This window comes from Callithrix jacchus, chromosome 15 (genome assembly GCF_049354715.1).
Source record: "Callithrix jacchus isolate 240 chromosome 15, calJac240_pri, whole genome shotgun sequence".
Taxonomy (NCBI): domain Eukaryota; kingdom Metazoa; phylum Chordata; class Mammalia; order Primates; family Cebidae; genus Callithrix; species Callithrix jacchus.
Window position 1 is genome coordinate 6786850 of NC_133516.1, and position 18188 is coordinate 6805037.

General features: G+C 40.6%; 1 protein-coding gene across 1 annotated transcript in view; it reads left to right on the top strand.

The window, feature by feature from the left end:
* Positions 1 to 2355: 2355 nt before the first annotated feature.
* The window catches only part of KCNMB2 (potassium calcium-activated channel subfamily M regulatory beta subunit 2), a 284223-nt gene continuing 268390 nt past the window's right edge, over positions 2356 to 18188 (top strand). The window contains exon 1 of the mRNA XM_008981235.4: positions 2356 to 2630. The gene's annotated coding sequence lies outside the window, so the exon portion shown is untranslated. The remainder of the gene's footprint in view (positions 2631 to 18188) is intronic.

Genomic DNA, 18188 nt, shown 5'->3' on the forward strand with positions numbered 1-18188 from the left:
TGCTCTACCCCATTCCCATCTGACATTGCTCCTTCCAGAAACCTCCTTTATTCTCAGACTGGTCCAAGTTAGGCACCTTCTTTGGTCCTCCAGGAAGAGCCTCCAGAAAGTAGCACTAACCATCCCTGCCCCAGGCCCACTTTCTCATGTTATCCCATCATCAAAATCTTATTCATTTATCTCTTGTATTTTTAGCCATTGTTTTCTAAATTACCCACAGATGAAAATTGGAGGGAAGTTTACAACTGGGGTATTTTTTTCTGATCCCTCTCCTCCTTTCCCCTCCCTTCCCCTCTCTTCTCCTCTCTGCCCACCCCCTCACCCCTCTCTCTATCATATAGTGGTGTTTAGGTTATAATTGAAACACTTTCTTATATTTGAAAAAATAACTGATATATATTACTTTTCCATTATTTTTAAAAAGTATCATAAATACTTTTTTCCTGAAATAATCCTTCTATTATAAATGTTTGAATTATTTGTTGCCTATAAAGACAGGATTTTCATAAAATCTTGGAGCACTGTTTTCCAACAATTTCTTTTTGGGTTTTTCGTACTCTCACTTCAGTGCCAATTACTCCAACTGCAAACTGGGAAGCTGAGATATTAAGAAAATGATTTTGTATTCCCGGGACTCCTCGCAACTGGGAGAGTTTCATTACTCTGGTGAGAAATAGTTCCTCTTGGATGATCATGAGGCTAGTGAAATATCCTGGACACAACATAAAGGAATTATTATTATTTTTTTTACTGCTTGAAAAACTGAAAATTTGAAAAAGTCTTTTTTTCTTTGTCCTACCAACTAAATAGGTAAATAATTTTTGGTTTAATTTGAGTTTCAATAAGTATTTGCTGACTTTGGTTGTCCCAAGAAAGCCACTATATGGATACGCAAAGAGAATAAAATAAAATTCTGGTTTGTAATACAAGGAGATTTTACCACTGAATCACATTTCATTCCTGAGAAGAAATTGTGACCAGTCAAGTAACAGCTTAAACCTCACATACCCTCAGGGCATATTCAAACTGACAACCAGGAGATTAGAAAAAGAAAGATTCGACAACAGCCTGGGTGACATAGTGGACCCAGAAAGAGAGAGAGAGAGACGAGAGAGAGAGACGAGAGAGAGAGAGAGAGAGAGAGAGAGAGAGAGAGAGAGAGAGAGAGAGAGAGAGAGAGAGAGAGAGAGAAGCAGAGAGAGAAACAGAAAGAGAAGCAGAGAGAGAAAGAAAAAGAGAAACAGAGAGAAAGAGAAACAGAAAGAAAGAGAGAGAGAGAGCAGCATTTCTAGGTTACAAAACTATCAGTAAACAGTGCTGATTTACAATCATTCTGAGATTTTGTTTAGTAGTTTTGGTTAACAAGGTTTTGCTTAACAAGGTTTGCTTGTTAATCGTTGCTCATTTTTAGTCCCATAGGTTAGTATAATACCTGCCCATTCATATTATATCTGCTGCTCTCTTTAAGCACTTCCCTGAGCAGACCATCTAGGTTCTGTAGAAACTGCTATAAGACTGTTTCTCCTGGGGTAGCAGGGAGAAAGGAAAAGGGGAAGAGAATGAATAAATTGGGTATGTGGAGGAGAAACGTTCTCAGTATCACGAGCTACTGAGAACTTTTTCTGCTTCCATACTTGCAAAGATACTTAACAACTTGTCAGAGTAGCACTTCCAGCTAACTAATACCCTCTTCTCTGACCCATGTTAAGAAATCCCTCTTCTATATTCCATCATCATGAGCAAGACAGATACACGTCCCCATGCTTTCCACCCCCCTCATCCTTTCTGCTTAACAGTAGTGCATGGCATGTGAGTGCTTCAGACTGAAACATAAAGCTTTGTAAGTCAGCATAAAATAAACACTTGCTGCACTAATTGATCCATTCAGCCTTGCTGATCTATCATTTGAGATTTTGTGTACATGTGTTCTGTAAGTCATACCTCAGTAATAATGAGAACTTTTCCTATTTGGATTGATTCTCATACTTAACTCCAGAGTACACTTATTTTTGTAACTGGGAAGAGCAGGAATCCTTCCTGGGAGGGAGAATTGTTTCCAGAATCCTAGAGTGTTTATTACCAAGTTCACTTTCCACATCGAAAATACCTATTTGGCTCTCCCTCTGTAGTTAAAGAGGATTTGGAAATCTGATCCAGAGCAGGGTGCCGTCGTATGGGAAGGAATTCTGTGAGCCCTCTCTCCCTTTTTAACATGAGAATTCGAAAGCAGCGGGGGAAGTGATGTTGGACCTATCACAGCAATGCTAACAGACAGCCTATTACAGTATTTAATAAAAACAGAAACAGCATGCCTATCATAGGCTAATAAATCCTACCTCCTGCACGCTCTAAAACAGTGGGAAGCAGCTTTCACGGAGCTCCAGACAACTAATTCCAAGCATGGCTGTCTAGCGTGCCTGTCACTCCTATTGTCCTCCCAAACTCTTTCAGACATTTTGAGCAGGGAGAATGAAAGCTGTGAGTTAGAAAGGGTTGTGACATTAGTGGCCACAAAGGCTGTAGGCACAAGAGGTGATGATGGTCACCGGTGGCTGTTTGGAGGACTGCGCTGGATCGCTGTCATGGAAAATTGAGCGTGGCTTTTGAGGAAGATGTGACAGCGGCCAGAGGTAGGATTTCATGCAAAACAAAGGAATCTGTTGCTGTTTCATGCTTTCTGTTTGCTCTGTGGCGTGTGGATCGTGAATTGCTGTCAGGTGTGGAGTGAGAAGCTGGAAGAGGAGGGAGAGGGGAGTGGGAGACGGTCTGCTTGGAGCAAAACACAGTGGGCAGTGTTATGTTTTATGGCAGAAATGCCTCCAGGCTCACAGCCTGCTGAGTGGGCGTTCCACGCCGCTTTCCCGTGGAGTAGATGCATAGAGGTCACGAAGGAAACACTTTGCCTCTTATCTGTGGGGCCAGCTGGTAGGGTTGAGCAAAGACTTTGGTGTGTGGGAGGCACAAATGTCCAAGAAAAATAAAGGGAAGCGGTCCTTAAGACTTGAAACCTGTTAGATAAATATTTTATTTCTATGGTCAATGTGTTTTGATGGTCAGAGTCTGATTTTTTTAAAGGGGAAATTCGAAGATTACGACAAATTTCCCTGACAAAGAACTACTCCTATGTAATCTATTATGAAAGAAAATTGGGTACCTTTGTCCGTTTTGCATATTGAAAGGCTGACCCACACTGTTTGGGTTAATGGTTTTGCTAAGCAGGGCAAGAGTTCTCCACTAAAAACGGGGCTTTCTCTCTGTTCCTGCTCTTGCTTTTGAACAACTGCTGGGGCTGCAGATGGAAATGGTGATTCGTTAGAGGTTATGGGCTTGACATTTTACCTTTTGTTTGTTTTTCAAATGAACAGCATAAAAACACAGTTCTCCTTCAGAGATGGGTTCCAAAGTCCAGTGGATAGTGAGCAGATTTGCAGAGGAGCTTACACGGCTTTGTACTTTATATGGGGTTGGCATAGCACAATCAGGAAGGAAACGTCAGGAAATCACAAGCTGAGATTTCTAAGGAAAAAGTACGACGATCAGAAACCAGTGTTTCCTCAACTTGATCTATGGCGCAAGTTTCAGTCTTTGTCATTGCATATGACCCTCAATGTGAAATGGCAGAAACATAGGAAGTGAATTTCTCGATGCTGTTCTGTTATTTCCCCAGTGGGCTTCATAAACTCTGAGCTGTAAAGATGTTGCTTTATGTTCTGAAAAACTCTATATTCTGAGGCATTGATTGATTATAATGAATGGCAGATACATGAAATAATAGTAAATTTATAAAAAATGTAATATTCAAATGCATCAAAAATTTCCAAACAAATGCAGAATTAACTGGAAATAAAAGTAAAAGACAATTGGAGTATGTTTGTTTTCAGCTAAATACTGCAATTAGGGATAAGTAGGGCTTCTGCTCTTCTCTGATGCAGTTGAGTTTGTACAGTTGTGAGCTTCTGTGTATTTACTGCAGTCCACATACAAAGTTTAACTCATTGCCCATAGTCGGTGGCATCTATGTTAAAGTTTCCGGTGCGTTTCTCCTAACGGTGTCTTGGAATTTACTAAACCAGCTGAACTCTCTTGGCTGGTCTTTATGTGACCAGCCACATGTCCATGAAATGACTGTAGGAATTCCTGGTGCGTTTGATAGCTATGACATCGTGTTCTGCTTCTGTGTGGCCAGTGGAATGTGTGCCCTTGACCTTGGAAGTCCCTTCTCCAGCCAATTGACCTCACCAGTCAAGAACCCATGTATAGAAAGAGAGAGCTTAAAATACACAAACAAAATACACACATACATTTTACTTACTGTTGTTAAAGGTTTGCAACTGGATATTATTTATATTATTTTCACTATGGGAAAAAGGACTCACACTGCCTCTGGTCTCACCAATGTCTTCTGGATCTAAATGCATCAAGGATTTACTTTAGAGGCAATATGTGCCACGAAAGTTGTCAACAGGAGAAATTATTTTGCTGTAGTTATGTTCATAACACTTGATTGATAAACTAAAATGGATTTTTACAATTTCCACAGATTTATGAGGAAAAAGTTTCCATATCAATTCTTGATGACATGTGTGTCTGGACTGTACGCCCACAACACGAACAATATAGAGGAGATATGGTGCTTGGTTTTATTCTTTGTAAATATTCTTTCTGTGAGGAAAGCCAAACCAAGTAATTAGTCAAAACAATCTACTTTGTATCACAAATTAATTTCATTGCCTGTTTACATTGGTAAATATCAGCCAAAATATTTGGAAGATCTCTTTCTTTCAGCTTCTGCTACACCTAGTAATAAAAAACAAACAATTCTCCAGCTATACAAAAAGCAAGTCTGGAATCCACCTGACATAAAAAACTAAGCACAGCTTTAGTCAGTCTTGTCTCCTCAGTCCCCGTGGGTATGTAACGCAGCCATCGTATCAGTCACCAGGACACTTAGAATCCAGAGTTGCTGTTGTTCCTGTCCCTCTCATCTGCAGGCAGTCATCACCCTGCTTTACTGGAAGACACTGGGCCAGATAGTCCTCAAACTAACACAATCTTCCCTTTGATCATCTCTCTCTCTCATCAAAGGATAATGAAAAAGAAGTCTTCCAAAACTATTTCTGCTATTATATCAAATAAAAAAGCAGACTGCAATAACGTACATACAATATAATTCTAATTTTGTTAATATATATGTGTGTCTAAAAAACTAGAAAAAATTCATCAAAATGTTAACAGGAGTTATCTCAGTGAGGCAGAATTGGTGCATTTTATTCCCTTCATTCATTTGCATGGTTGCTATATTTTTTCAAAGAGCATCTATTATATTAATAGTAACAAGAAGACATGTCATAAAAGTTGGTCTCTATCTCCTGCGGCCGTCTCTGCCCATGATCCTGTACTATGTACTACGTATTCACCTCAAATTCCAAGCCATTTGTTTGTGTAAACATGACTGACTGAAGCTGCCATTCCACTGTCAAATCCTTTTCCCCCTTAGGTTTCTTGGAACTTCAAGAAAAACAGCATCATCCTTTTTCAGGGACTGACTCCTACCTCTTAACTCAAGCTTCTGGAAAAAAAAGGGGGGAGAGAGAGAGAGAGAGAGAGTGTGTGTGTGTGTGGTGTGATGTGTATGTGTGTGTGTGTGGTGTGATATGTGTGGTGTGTGTGTGTGTGTGTGTGTAATTTTTCCTTATTTTATAGAGACTTTTTTAATCTCCTGCTAGTTCCTCATTATTTTGTAAATCTTTAAAAGTTGAACTGTTCCATGGATCAACTATAAATTTCTTCTTTATCTATACTTAAGCCCTAGATGAGTTCAATCCAGTATCAGGCCCTCTGAAACTTCCCATATACAGAGAGCTCACAAATTCTAATCTATAACCTTGATTTTTCCTCTAACCTCCATAACTTGTATTTCCAACTACCTACATAACATTTCCACTTAAATGTCATATAGGTATCTCACACAGGATATGTTCAAAATCAAATTTCTGAATTCCACAAAATGTCTTCCTTTCATATTTTTCTCTGTTGCTGTAAATGGGAACTTCATTGTTGCACTTGCTTAGAAGAAAAATCTTGGAGTCCTCTGTGATCCTCTCTAGAGTCTTTTGCACATCACAGGAAATCCTAGTGCCTCTACCTTCAAACTATGTCTAGATTTAATTCTTATCATTTCCACTGCTTCCACTCTGGGCAAGTCAGTACCAACTCTCACATTATTACATATTTTTCACAGTTGATCTCTTACTTCTGCCTCCCTTCTCCCCCACACTCGTTCTATTCTCTACCCAACACTGGTGGTCATTTCAATATGGAAGTTAAGTGATACCTTCCACTCAAAAGCCTCCAGTATCTTTCCATAGGACTGCAGACAGAAGCCAAGGCTTCACAGTGGCCATGGGATAACCTGGTTCCTTCCTGGACCCTTCTGCTACCACCCTTTCTTTCCCATTCCACACTGGCCTCCTGGGCTAGTGCTCAAATCCACCAAGTACTCTCAATCCTCAGAGCCTTTGACTTGCTCTGCCTGCTGCCTGCAGAATTCTGCCCCTGCGTAGTTACTTGACTCTGTTCTTTACATTTTTCAGGTCTCTGCTAAATGTCACAAGACTTCCCTGAAAACGCCTTTGCAATCACACCCCTCTGCATACATCTTAGTCCCAGACAACGCTTCCTTTTTCTCCATAGCATACCCTATGATCCCCAGGATGCCACATACTAAGATTTTACTGTCTGTCTCCCTCTGCTCTGTTGTAAACTCTATGAAAGCAGGAATTGTTGTTTGCTTTCTGAACTATTTACAGAATAGGGCCTCTTCTGTAGTAGGCACTTAATGAGCAATTGTCAAATGAATGAACAAGTTGTTCAGTATAGGAATTAAGTGTTCAAAATCCATTAGTAGCATTAGATTCCAAGTATAAGTTTTTCAACCTGAGAGTAACAGCTGTGTGTCAAAACACTCTGTGACTTTTTCCAAAGAGAAAACTCTGAACACCTTCAAGAAAGTTAAGGAAATTTATCAGGATAGTTTTCTTTCCCCTTCCTGCACAGAAGGGGGAAAAATCACATCACTGATTCCAATCCATGTCAAAGCACATAAAAATTCAATTTGTCTGAATGTGATCTTATCCAAAAGATGACTTCTATTTCAAAAAGGACATTTTCACAGATCTCCTATACAAATGACTATAAATGTTGACATGCGCTGTATTTTCTTTGCTCTCCTCTGCTGATGAGGGAAGGGCTGGTAAAACCAAGTTGTAAGGGATGACTGGGATTAGTGTGCCTTTCTGAGGGTGCAAGCCCAGTAGCCTGTGCAGCAACAGAAATCAATTAATACTAATCAATAATCACACTATTTATTTCACTTTCAAAATCAGCATGGTAAAATCTCATGGTGTGTTATTTATCCATTTTTTAAAAATTAATTAAAATATAATACAATAATCTTATTGTACAAATTGATTATAAATAATAATGTCTAATATTTCTAGAATGTTTTATAGTGTCAAGAGGTAGGGCAGCATCTGAGACAAATACGGGCATTAAGACAGGATGAAGTTGGTTTTAATCTCACCTTTTCTACTTCACGGCTGCGTGATGTTGGGTGGGTTTCTTAACCCTCACTGAGCCTAGTTTCCTCATTGGTAATTGGTGACACTAATACCCACCTGGTAGGGTAGAAGATTAAATGTCATAATATATATTATGAGAAGAAGCTTAAAAGGAGTAGTTATCTCATTACTATTGTGACTTAATCTTCACAGCATATCTCAGCAGTAGATACCTTCCACTGAACAGATAAGAAAACTCAGAAGTAGGAAAATTAATGGAATTGCTCAAGGTCAAAGAGCAACTGTGGTATCAAAATGTATTCTCCATTCAGCTGGAAAGACTCCTGATAAATAGAATGTTAGATTAACTGTCTTTAATGTATTTGACGACTGAAGGCAACTGGTGATTAGGGGAAATTTTTAAAGAAAGAATCTAAAGAATAGACTTTCCTTTCCTGTTTGAACAATACAGGTGTCTTATGCCCTCCTTCCCTAAACAAAAAGAACACTCAAACTCCCAGGAAAGAATCTGAACGCATGCAAATTTACATATTAAGAAACCCTCCTCAGACACACTGTTTAATGGAGCATTAGAAAAGCAGTTTCACAGCCTGAGTATCTTGGTTTGAATCCCAGACCTGCATCTTGCTTGAGTCTCCCTGTCCTCAGCAGAAATGTGGGTAGTGACGCTGTATCACTCAGAGGGCCACAAGGATTAAACAACATAACCTCTGCCCAGCTGTTAGCACCATGATTGGCACAAATTAGTGCATAATGCCTATGACCCATTTGTATTTAACTATTATTATGCAAGATGAAACTATAAACCTTAACTGTGTATGTTCTAATACTGCAATATTGGTTTAAAGGTCTCCTCTAGCTTTTATTTCTTGGTATTTTATGCTCCAAATTCATTCAACAGATGTCATTTAAGAGTCATTTGACCAGAACCAGAAACCAAATTTTCCTGAAATGTATGACATTTGCTCATTTCTTATTAGACCCAAAATGACAGAAGCAATTCTGGAAAAACCAAAGAATATGTCTGCCTCTCTGAGATACCAAACTTAATTGTGTAACTCACATACCCGGGACAGAACTTCAACCCAGTGCCAGCCGGCATCGTCAGGCTCCTGCTTCAGTGTGTCCCGTGTTTTCAGTCTGTCTGTAGCTGCACTGACTGAAGCCCTGAGAAGCTGACCAGGTGAATGCACGCGCATACAAGTACCTTCAGTGCACGACGTGCATGAAAAGAAATTGGCAAATAGCCTCATCAGTTACTCTACATTTAGCATTAACTTCTGAACGCAAAGGGTGTTTCCTTTAATTGCTCAATGAAAATATCAGAACCTCCAATTAAACTATTGGAAAACTCTCAAATCCTGATCGACTACATAGGTTAAACTTTCCTTTTCTTCAGTTATTTCTGAACTTCATTCTGCACCAAATAACTTCTCAAATTTCTGATTCCTGAAACTTGCTAAGTAGAGGCTGAATTTAGGGGATGTTTTCTTGACTATGTTGCCATCTCTCAAATCCTCTGTAAGTGCAACTGGCCCCAATAGCAGCATCTCTCTTCAAAAGTGTGTATGTGTCAGTGTCATAAAAATGTCACAGATTTTTAAGATTTGATTTTTTAAAATCTTCACAATATGTTGCTCCTTTTTGTTGCAAGAATGCCCTGTGCATGATTGCACCACGGCCTTTATTACGCTGTGCTGTGATCTCCGGTTCACTTATCTGCCCCCTTCCACTCTCCTTACACTGAGAGTCTCTGAAAGGTTGAGGACGCGGCCATGGTCATCACAGCACTTTCAGTGCCTAGCAGAGTTCAGGGCAGTAATTACTGTTCAATGAGTGTTTCTTGAAGGAAAAAATCAATCATATCTATAGTGGATTTCCTAGCATCCACTTTGACCTAAAAAGGGTAAATACCCACATGGTCAAAAAAATCAGACACCTGAGAAATACAGTGCTGCAGGGAATTATTTTATAATAATAAAGCCACAGATCCGCCTGTCCTCTCACCTCTGCTCTTTATCTTCCCAGGCCTGTAGCAGATGCTCTTTCTGACTGTTTCTCTCTCCCTTCCTCTCTGCCCACAGCCACAACCCTATTTTTCTAAAGCACATGGTGGGACCTTCCATTCAAAGCTGACTTTGAGTTTGACAGTTGAGACAGCAAATGCCTCAACCCCCTCCTCATCAAAGCCAGGGTGACAGAGGAGCCTGGGTGAGAACTTTAGCTCAGGAGAGGGGAGGGAATGAATCAGCAGCCAAGTGTCAGGTCTGCTGACTTCTTAGGAAAGAAAGAGAAGATACTTATAATACGGGACAGGTGGGCTGTGGCTTCCATTTGCCGGCATTACACCAAACAGGGAAAATGTCAGCTGAATCCCACATGTACATCCCTTGTCGTCTTGGTGTTTTCCTGACTGTAAAATTAAAACTCCAAAAGATTCTGATCATGAAAGCTTATTTTCAGTTTTCAACAAATCTATTTGATGAGGAAAAAAATAGGCAAGTAGTAAAACATGCAGCTAAAATTTTAAAGTCCGATTTTTAGCCAGATAATTAGGTTACAAAGTCTGAGAGCAGTGACGATGTTTTTATAAATCTCAGATGAATAGAATTATATTAAATATATACAATAGGGTTTTAAAAAACGACTTCTTGATTAATATATGCCCTCCTCCTCACCCTGTCCCCTGAGGTAAAACCATATTAGGGAAATCAAGTAAAGGTCTTATCTTTATTTACCAGGCTGCTTGACTGGGGATTGAGGGTTGTAGAAACCACACAAGTTTTAATTCCACAGAATCCCCTTTGCACACCACAGTGTAGAGAGGGCTCTTACAGAAGGGGAGGGAAAGAGCAGTTTGTGAGTTCTGAATCCTGTCTGTAGAATCCTGTCACTCACAGGCATTTCTGTGACAGAAAATCATTTACAAAATAAGTCCACATAGGATTCTTACTAAGGAGGATTCAATTTGGAAATTTCTCAAAATAAAGCCCTTACTCCACTCTGTGTGACTGGGAATGCCACTGACATCCTTCAGGACTTCATAAACAATGAGTGTGGTTTTGTGAGACATTTCAAGTCTTTTCTTCATGGGGTTTTTCACTGGAAAGCTGGTAAAGGTCAAGCACCTGACTCCTTAACTCATCCACAAAGGTAAAATATCTCTCAAAGTAAAACTCTGGGAAAGTTAAAAATAGCCAGCAATTCAAATGCAAATCTAGAGTCTTTCTTGCTTTGCATCAAATGCAGATAATCATTCTGGACATGCTGCATAAGGCACTTTATGAGAAGGAGAGAGAAGCAGTTGGTAAATCTTGCTCATGAGATAATTCTTGAATGTCTTGAGTTTGGTTTTGCATAAGCATCTGAAAATTTCAGAACACATGAAGAATGTATGGCTCCATCAAATCAGACTGAAACTGCTACGGAGAGATTGTATTTCTGTGGTAATTCTGGAGCTATTCGTTGTCTCTGGATTGTTTGTTTCCTGGGATATTTCAAATGAGGAAATTAGAAGAAGGGAAAAAAATCCCTGACATCCAGAAGAAAAAACCTAACTTTAGAGGCCAAATTTTAATGACATTTTAACAGGATTAGTCCCATTTCCTTTTCTCTGTGAAAACGATCATTCACTGGTTTAGCTTTGCTCCACGGTGGTTTTATCCGCTGTTGTGTGGTGCTGGGGAGCAGCCATGTGAGGCTCTCTGTGTAGATAACTCAGGGTAACTGTTTGCTTTGAAAACATAAAAATAGAACAGCACAGGACTCATATCTCTGTTAAAATGAGTCCAATGAGAAGTTGAGAGAGAAATAAAGGTTATGTATAAAGGAGAGGGAAGGTTTAGATAACATATATCCAAACATGAGAGCATTTTTGTAGGTACAGAAAACAATAGAACTGGTACCAGAAAAACTGGCTGGAGATGTCGATAACGAGCTGCTTCTCCATCTTCTAGGCCTATTTCCCCATCGACAAGTGGATTTAGTGTTTGCCGAACTGAAAGTGGAGAAAGAATGGTATGAAGAAAATGGATGTGCTCTGATTTATATGCCTATTTGAAGAAAACTGTCTTTTTCCATATACACATATAAAGTAGTAATTTCAGTTTCAGACACCTGCTGGTATTAATGTTTATTGCGGCATTCATTCTAGTAAGAACAAGAACATTAATAATGAAGACAAAAAGGAAGTCACTTACTTCTGAACCTATGAACATCCTAAGTTGTCTCCATATTTTAAAAATCCATTCTCCATCCTACTACCCTTTAAATTATAGCCTATTACAGGGAGGGGATGGGGCTGTGCCCTGACAGACAGTCAGTGTGTGTGGAGAGCACGTGCCAGCAGGCTGTGTTTGGAAATAAGGCTAAAATGTAGAAAAGAGCCAAGCTAGGTACCATCTTGCAGGTCGCACTTGTGAGTTTGCTCATCATTCTAGGAGCAATGGAAACCCATCCAGGGTATTAAGCGGGGCTGACAGGGTATTTGCGCTTTCCAAAGGCATCTGTGATGGCAATGTCATGATCAACATGGAGAAGAAAAGTGGATGCCAAGAAGCCAGTGAAAGGCCACTGTAGTAATTCAGAGGATGCCAGCCTGGCCCAGGCAGCAGTGAGGCGGCGGAAAGATGGTCAGAAGAAAATGTCTAGAAAGTGCCATATTCGAATACACTCCCAACTTCCATCATGTGACATACTGAACCCCCAGTGCAGCAGTGTTAAAGGTGGGACCTTTAGGTGAGTGGGTCATGGGTGCTCTGCCCTCAGGAGTGGATAAATGCCTTTCTCGCTGGAGCGGGCTAGTTATTGTGGATGTGGGTTCCTAATAAAAGGACGAGTTTGGCCCCTTTTCCTCCGTCACTTCTGTCTTGTGCGTGTGTGCTTGCTCTTCGGCTTTCCACCATGGGCCCCTTGACCTGGAACTGCCCAGCATCCAGGTTGTAAGAAATAAATCCCTGTTTTGTATAAATTACTCAGTTATAGCAGCATAGAAGTGAACTAAGACAGAAAATCACTTCATAGAGTTGCTCATGGACTGAATTTGAGATGTGGGTAGAGAAGGAGGTGAAGTCAAGGGTAACTGTATTTCTGGCTTGAACAACCAGAGAGATGGTGAGATTATGGAACACTGGAAAAGGACTAGCGTTCTCTTTCATCAAAAACCATTTTAAAATTATAGAGTACGCCTTGTCTCTCCTTCGTGTGTGTATATGTGTGCGCACGTGTGCGTGTTTGTGTGTGTGTGCATGTGTGCGTGTGCGCGTTTGTGTGTGTGTGCTTGTGCATGAGTATGTGTGAGTGTGTGCACGTGGGTGCATCGGTGTGAGTGGGTGCGTGTGTGCATGCGTGTGTGTGTGTGTGTGTGTTTATTCTTGAAGTCCTGTCTTTACTTGACTTGAATTACATTTAACTGTTTAACCTCCCAGGTCCTCTCCTGCCTTCTTTTCATCTTTTCTCCTTTCCTGGATTTTTAAAAAAAAATCTTCTCTTTTTAGAGCTTTTTCAGTAATTGCAAATATCACCTGTCCACACCTAAAACCCAAGCCATCTCCAGCTGCAGCCTTGCTCCTCCAGTCCAGGTCCTGTGTTGCCTGCTTCCTACGCTGACATTTCCCTGTGGCTGTCATTGTTAGACTTCAAAATTCACTTGGCAAAATTAAACTCTTATCAGACCTAATAAATCTGTGGTGTCTCATTTTCTAGTCATTGTCCCACAAATCTTCCAGCGATTAAGGCCAATAATTGTCTTTGAATCCTCTTCCAATGATAGACCTAATTGGCCTACTGATTCTTCCTTCAAAATATCTTTTGTTTCTGTGCCTTTAAAACCCTTCTTGGCACACTTTGGTTATTAAGGTAGTTTGCTAAATAACCTCCTCAACTCCAGTCTCCTCTTTTTCAAAGTGGTAGTTCTTGAATCACCTGCACAAGACTTATCTGGGAGCTTTGTAAAAATATTATTAATTCATGTGGCCCATGTCTAACCAGAATCTTTTTGGGCAAAGCCTGGGAATTTACCAAATAGTATAGATAGACCTATTATATATTAAACATTTTGAGGAAAAAAAGTTCCGATCTCTCTCTGCCCTGGTTTTCTTCTGCATAGACCTTCCAAATGAATAGTCTCAAAGCCCGACCTTTGAGCTGTGATGACGCTTCCCTCCTCACAGCCACTGTTCTCACTTAACCAAGCCAATGAAGTCTCCTTGGGCTAGATGTCAAGATTCTCCGATTTCTGGCAGCCAGGTTAGTTTCTAGCCTAATCTTCCCCTCCCTTCTCTCGTCCTGTTACAACTGAAGTATACAGTTGCCGCATCTCACACGTGCCTGCCGTATCTTTAAACCTCTGTCACTGAGCCCCTTGCATTTCAAACATCAGGAAAGGTCCCTGTCCCCTCTCATTTTCACCTGTCAAAATTCTACCAGATCCCAATGGTTCCTCTTAAACAAAGCCTCCCCTTAACCTTTTCCCATTGGTCCTCTTCCTTTTCTATCCCTTTCACTCCAAGCTAGGAGAAACCTCTCCAGTCTTTGAACTTTGTCAGCAGATTTTACCTTTTGGTACTTACTTGCCACATAATTATACATATAAGTAAGTTTTCCTTTTTTTCTTCTACTTACAAAATTGAAGGCAGGAACTGTGCTTAATCAAAAGATGAATTAATGAATCAAAAGAAATGTGACCCGGGTTCCAAATCCACCTAGTACGTGTTTTTGGGCAAATAATTGAGTTCCTTTATTAAGTGAGATTATGTCACTTACTTTATAGAATTTTGGTCAGTGTAAGTAGAGGTATCTCAGAAAAAGATGAGCAATATGAAATGGCTAATATTTTATTTTCACTTACAAAATGGCAGCTTCCTCATACCTGGTAGCTCTCTGTTTTAGTATGCTTTTCTTTAAAATGTTGTATACTATGCTTCATATCCACTTCATACATCTTGCCCACTGAATATATAAATGAAATGCTAGCCTGATTAGCATGAAGGGAGAGAAGAATTAGAGAGACTCTGAAATAGAGAGAAGAGAGAAAAGGGCAACACCACCAAGAAGGGAAACTCAATCTGCCTCAGGGCTAATCTCACCTGTTATCTCCCCCCCCTCCCCTCCTTCTCCCCTTCCCCTTCCCCCTCCCTTTCCTCTTCTCTTCTTTTTTTTACCTTTCTTGAGATGGAGTCTCACTCTGTCTCCCAGGCTGGAGTGCAGTGGCGCAATCTCGGCTCACTGCAACCTCTGCCTCGCGGGTTCAAGCGATTCTCCTGCCTCAGCTGCCGGAGTAGCTGTGATTACAGGTGCACGCCACCATGCCCAGCTAGTTTTTCTTTTTTAAAGTAAAGATGGAGTTTTACCATGTTGGCCAGGCTGGGTTTTGAACTCCTGACCTCGGGTGGTCTGCCTGCCTCAGCCTCCCAAAGTGCTGGGATTACAGGCGTGAACCACCACACTGGGCTGCCGGTTCCTTTTCCAAAGCAGGCGAGCACACAGCAGTTTTAATAATGACCTAAAGCAAGCTCTTTTCTAGTGAGAGTTCTGTTAAACAAAGGTCAGCAAGAAAAGGAGCCGCCCTCATTGACTGGTCAAACTTGCTCAACTTTCCTTCCTGGGCATTGTTATTCCACCTAGAGTTTATCTAAATCTCGTGGCTCCACCCTGGCTGGAATTCTTTGTCATCAATCAGAATAACAATAATGTTTCCAAACGCAACGGATAAGAAAAGTATGCGTATTATTTTCTCTTCTGCTATCTATCCCTTGTACTATTTATGAAAAAAAAAAGAACAACAACAAAAAAAACCCCTTGACCAGTTAGCTTAAAGGAAACTCTTGCCTTGATAAGGTCAGGGTTATGGTGGGTATACAAGTAAATTAACAAGAAGGAGGTGATGTTGTTTTAACTCCTTAGACTTTGCGACCCCAAGAAAAGATTCTTTGTCTAATAATTCCTTTGTTAAAAAATAGTTTGCCCCACAAAGGCATTACATTAAAAGAGGTCCTTGAGGATTATACATTATTCAAGAGGAATGTCAAGTTCCCAGGAATCAGAAGAGAGATACTGAGACAAATGCCATGAAAAAGGTACACAGTGCTTTGGATATTTTAATAGACAGGAAAAACATTACAAGCAGAAGATAAAGCTCCAAGAAGGAGCATCAGTATTAACAGGGTTCCAATCTTTTTTTTTGTTTGTTTTGGCACTTGGGTGGCAGTCATGTGATACTGAGCAAGTCCGTTAACATCTCAGTGCCTCATTTCTGACTCTGTAAAATGGGATCCGAATATTTGCACACAGGGCTTTGTATGAGTTAAGTGACATCATGGGTGCCAGCTTGCTGGCACAGTGCAGCAGTTCAGTAAATGACTTCTGTTTCTATTAAGATGAGAGTGGGTAATCATGGAAATATTACAGAGAATCCAAAGGAAGGACTTTGGATTTTGTGATTGTGGATCAGACTAACTCAGTGAGAAAGTGGGAGACCATTTTCCACAAAGAAGATAAGCATCAAAATCAGGTGCAATGATGGTAAGGGACTGAGTGAGTGGTGAGGATGCAGATTATTCTTTCTAAGAAAAGATTTCTCCCAAAAGGAAAGTAAGAGCAAGGGCAGTTGGCAAAGGGCTGGTGAGGAGGAAGGAACAGGACAGCTGCTCTCTTCCCAGAGGCTGGCTCTGAGGGCCTTTGGTAGTTGATGAACTAGTATCTTACCCTATTTTGTAGATTACACATAGAATTCACTCTCAATTGATCTCCTATTATGCTCACAGCTCTGTGTGGTGAACATCGCCACCCCCATTTAGGATAGAGAAACTGAAGTTGAAAAGCATTGAAGTCCTGTCCCAAGTGCCATGGCAAGTGACGGCAGAGCCAGGCTTTCCCCCAGCTCTTCTAATGTAAACTGCAGGCTGCCCTGCCTGCTGTCACTTCTGCTTTCGAACCTTCTTTAGTAAGATGTGTGCATTTCCACAGAGGACCTGGAGGTAAAGTCCATGCAGAAATGGTTGTTTGTTCTAAGGTGATCATTGCTAACAAGTCCCTAAAGATATCTGCCATGTCACACAACATTTATTGAGCACTTTGCAGATGGAAGTTTACACAATAATGTCAGGTATGGCTTGTGAGCATTTACTAAGGATTATGCTCAGCACTTTACATGCATTCTCTCCTTTAGAGTTCAGAAGAGTCCTAAACTCCCTATCGTGCACTTGAGAAATCTGTCTCTCAGAAAGCATGATCAGCTTGCCCAAGGTACACAACTTGAAGGTGGCAAAGCCCCTATTCAAGCCGAAGCCTGCCAGAGTGCCAGAACTTCAAGCATCCCGTTTGACACCTGCTTGGCATTTGACACACTTTCTCCATAGGTGCCACAGTGCACAAGCCTCGAGTGTGCAGGCCTGGACTGTCAGGCCCAGAGGGCCACACCCAGTGCTCTGAAGCCCGGAAGAAAGCACATGTCACACATGAGCTTCCAGGGCAGCTGATCCAGGGCAGCTGATCCAGGCCGGCTGCCCTCTGTGGGTCAAAATCCATCTTTTGTCTTTCTGCATGTACAGAGTAATGCACAGTGCTGCTCCCCATCGAGACACTGGCCAAGGCTCACAGCCGCAACCCTACAGGCCGACTGTGGAAGAATGACTTAGCAGCACTCCCACCACAACCCACACCGAGGAGCTGTGAAAGAGAAAGAAGAGTCCAGCGAAGAAGGAGGATGTTTTAGAACAGATTTCCTACTCAACATGTCATCAAAGTGTTTCTCTATTTTTCTGCGGTCTTATTTTTTGAATAACAAACCCCCCAAAAGTATTCTATTCTTATGCCACCATCTCTAAGACAATTCAGGTTGACAACCCATTTCAGATAAAATACTACTATGCATGCCTCTATTTTATTTACCTGGTAATTTCCATAACTCCATTTATCAGTGGCACTATCGGCTTTGTTTTCTATCTCATTTCCCCAAATCAGCCTTGATTTCATTAATATGATGCAGAGGCTGCCTTTCTATAAAGTCACCTTCCCACAAACTAGGTAGAATTTAGTCCACAGTTCTTTCCCTCTCTATTAGTTTTTAAAATATATATATATTTGTAACTGTTTTAACTCAAGGAAATATAATAAGTATCCTTGCTTTTGCTTTTCTTTAAATTGTAGGAATTCAAACAATCTATCATTCTAAAAGTATTATAATTTGTGTTCGAAAGCAGTATCCTAAGAAGTATATTTTAAGCCTCACTAGTCAGCTAGATTTGTGAATAAATCCCACAGTCACTGTGACAGCCCCACAACGATGCTTAGATTTCGCTCTCCTTTGCTAACTAGTGCAGAGTTTGATGTTATTCGTGTTTCGAAGGCATAATAACACCTAAGGGTTTCTTACTGGTAGTTCTACAATGAAGATAGGCAGAAAAAAACTGCCCCATGCTGTTATCTTAGCTGGATTTTTGTCGCCGCCTGTCAACATGCTTCCTCTGCAATGATATTGCATTCACTCATTATCACAAAAGAAATCAATTTTAATAAAACATTAAAATGAAATTGCACCTGAACCTTCACCTGAAACTTGAACTTCTAAATTGCAGCTCACCTAAAGTCAGTTAAGATTTATGACAGATA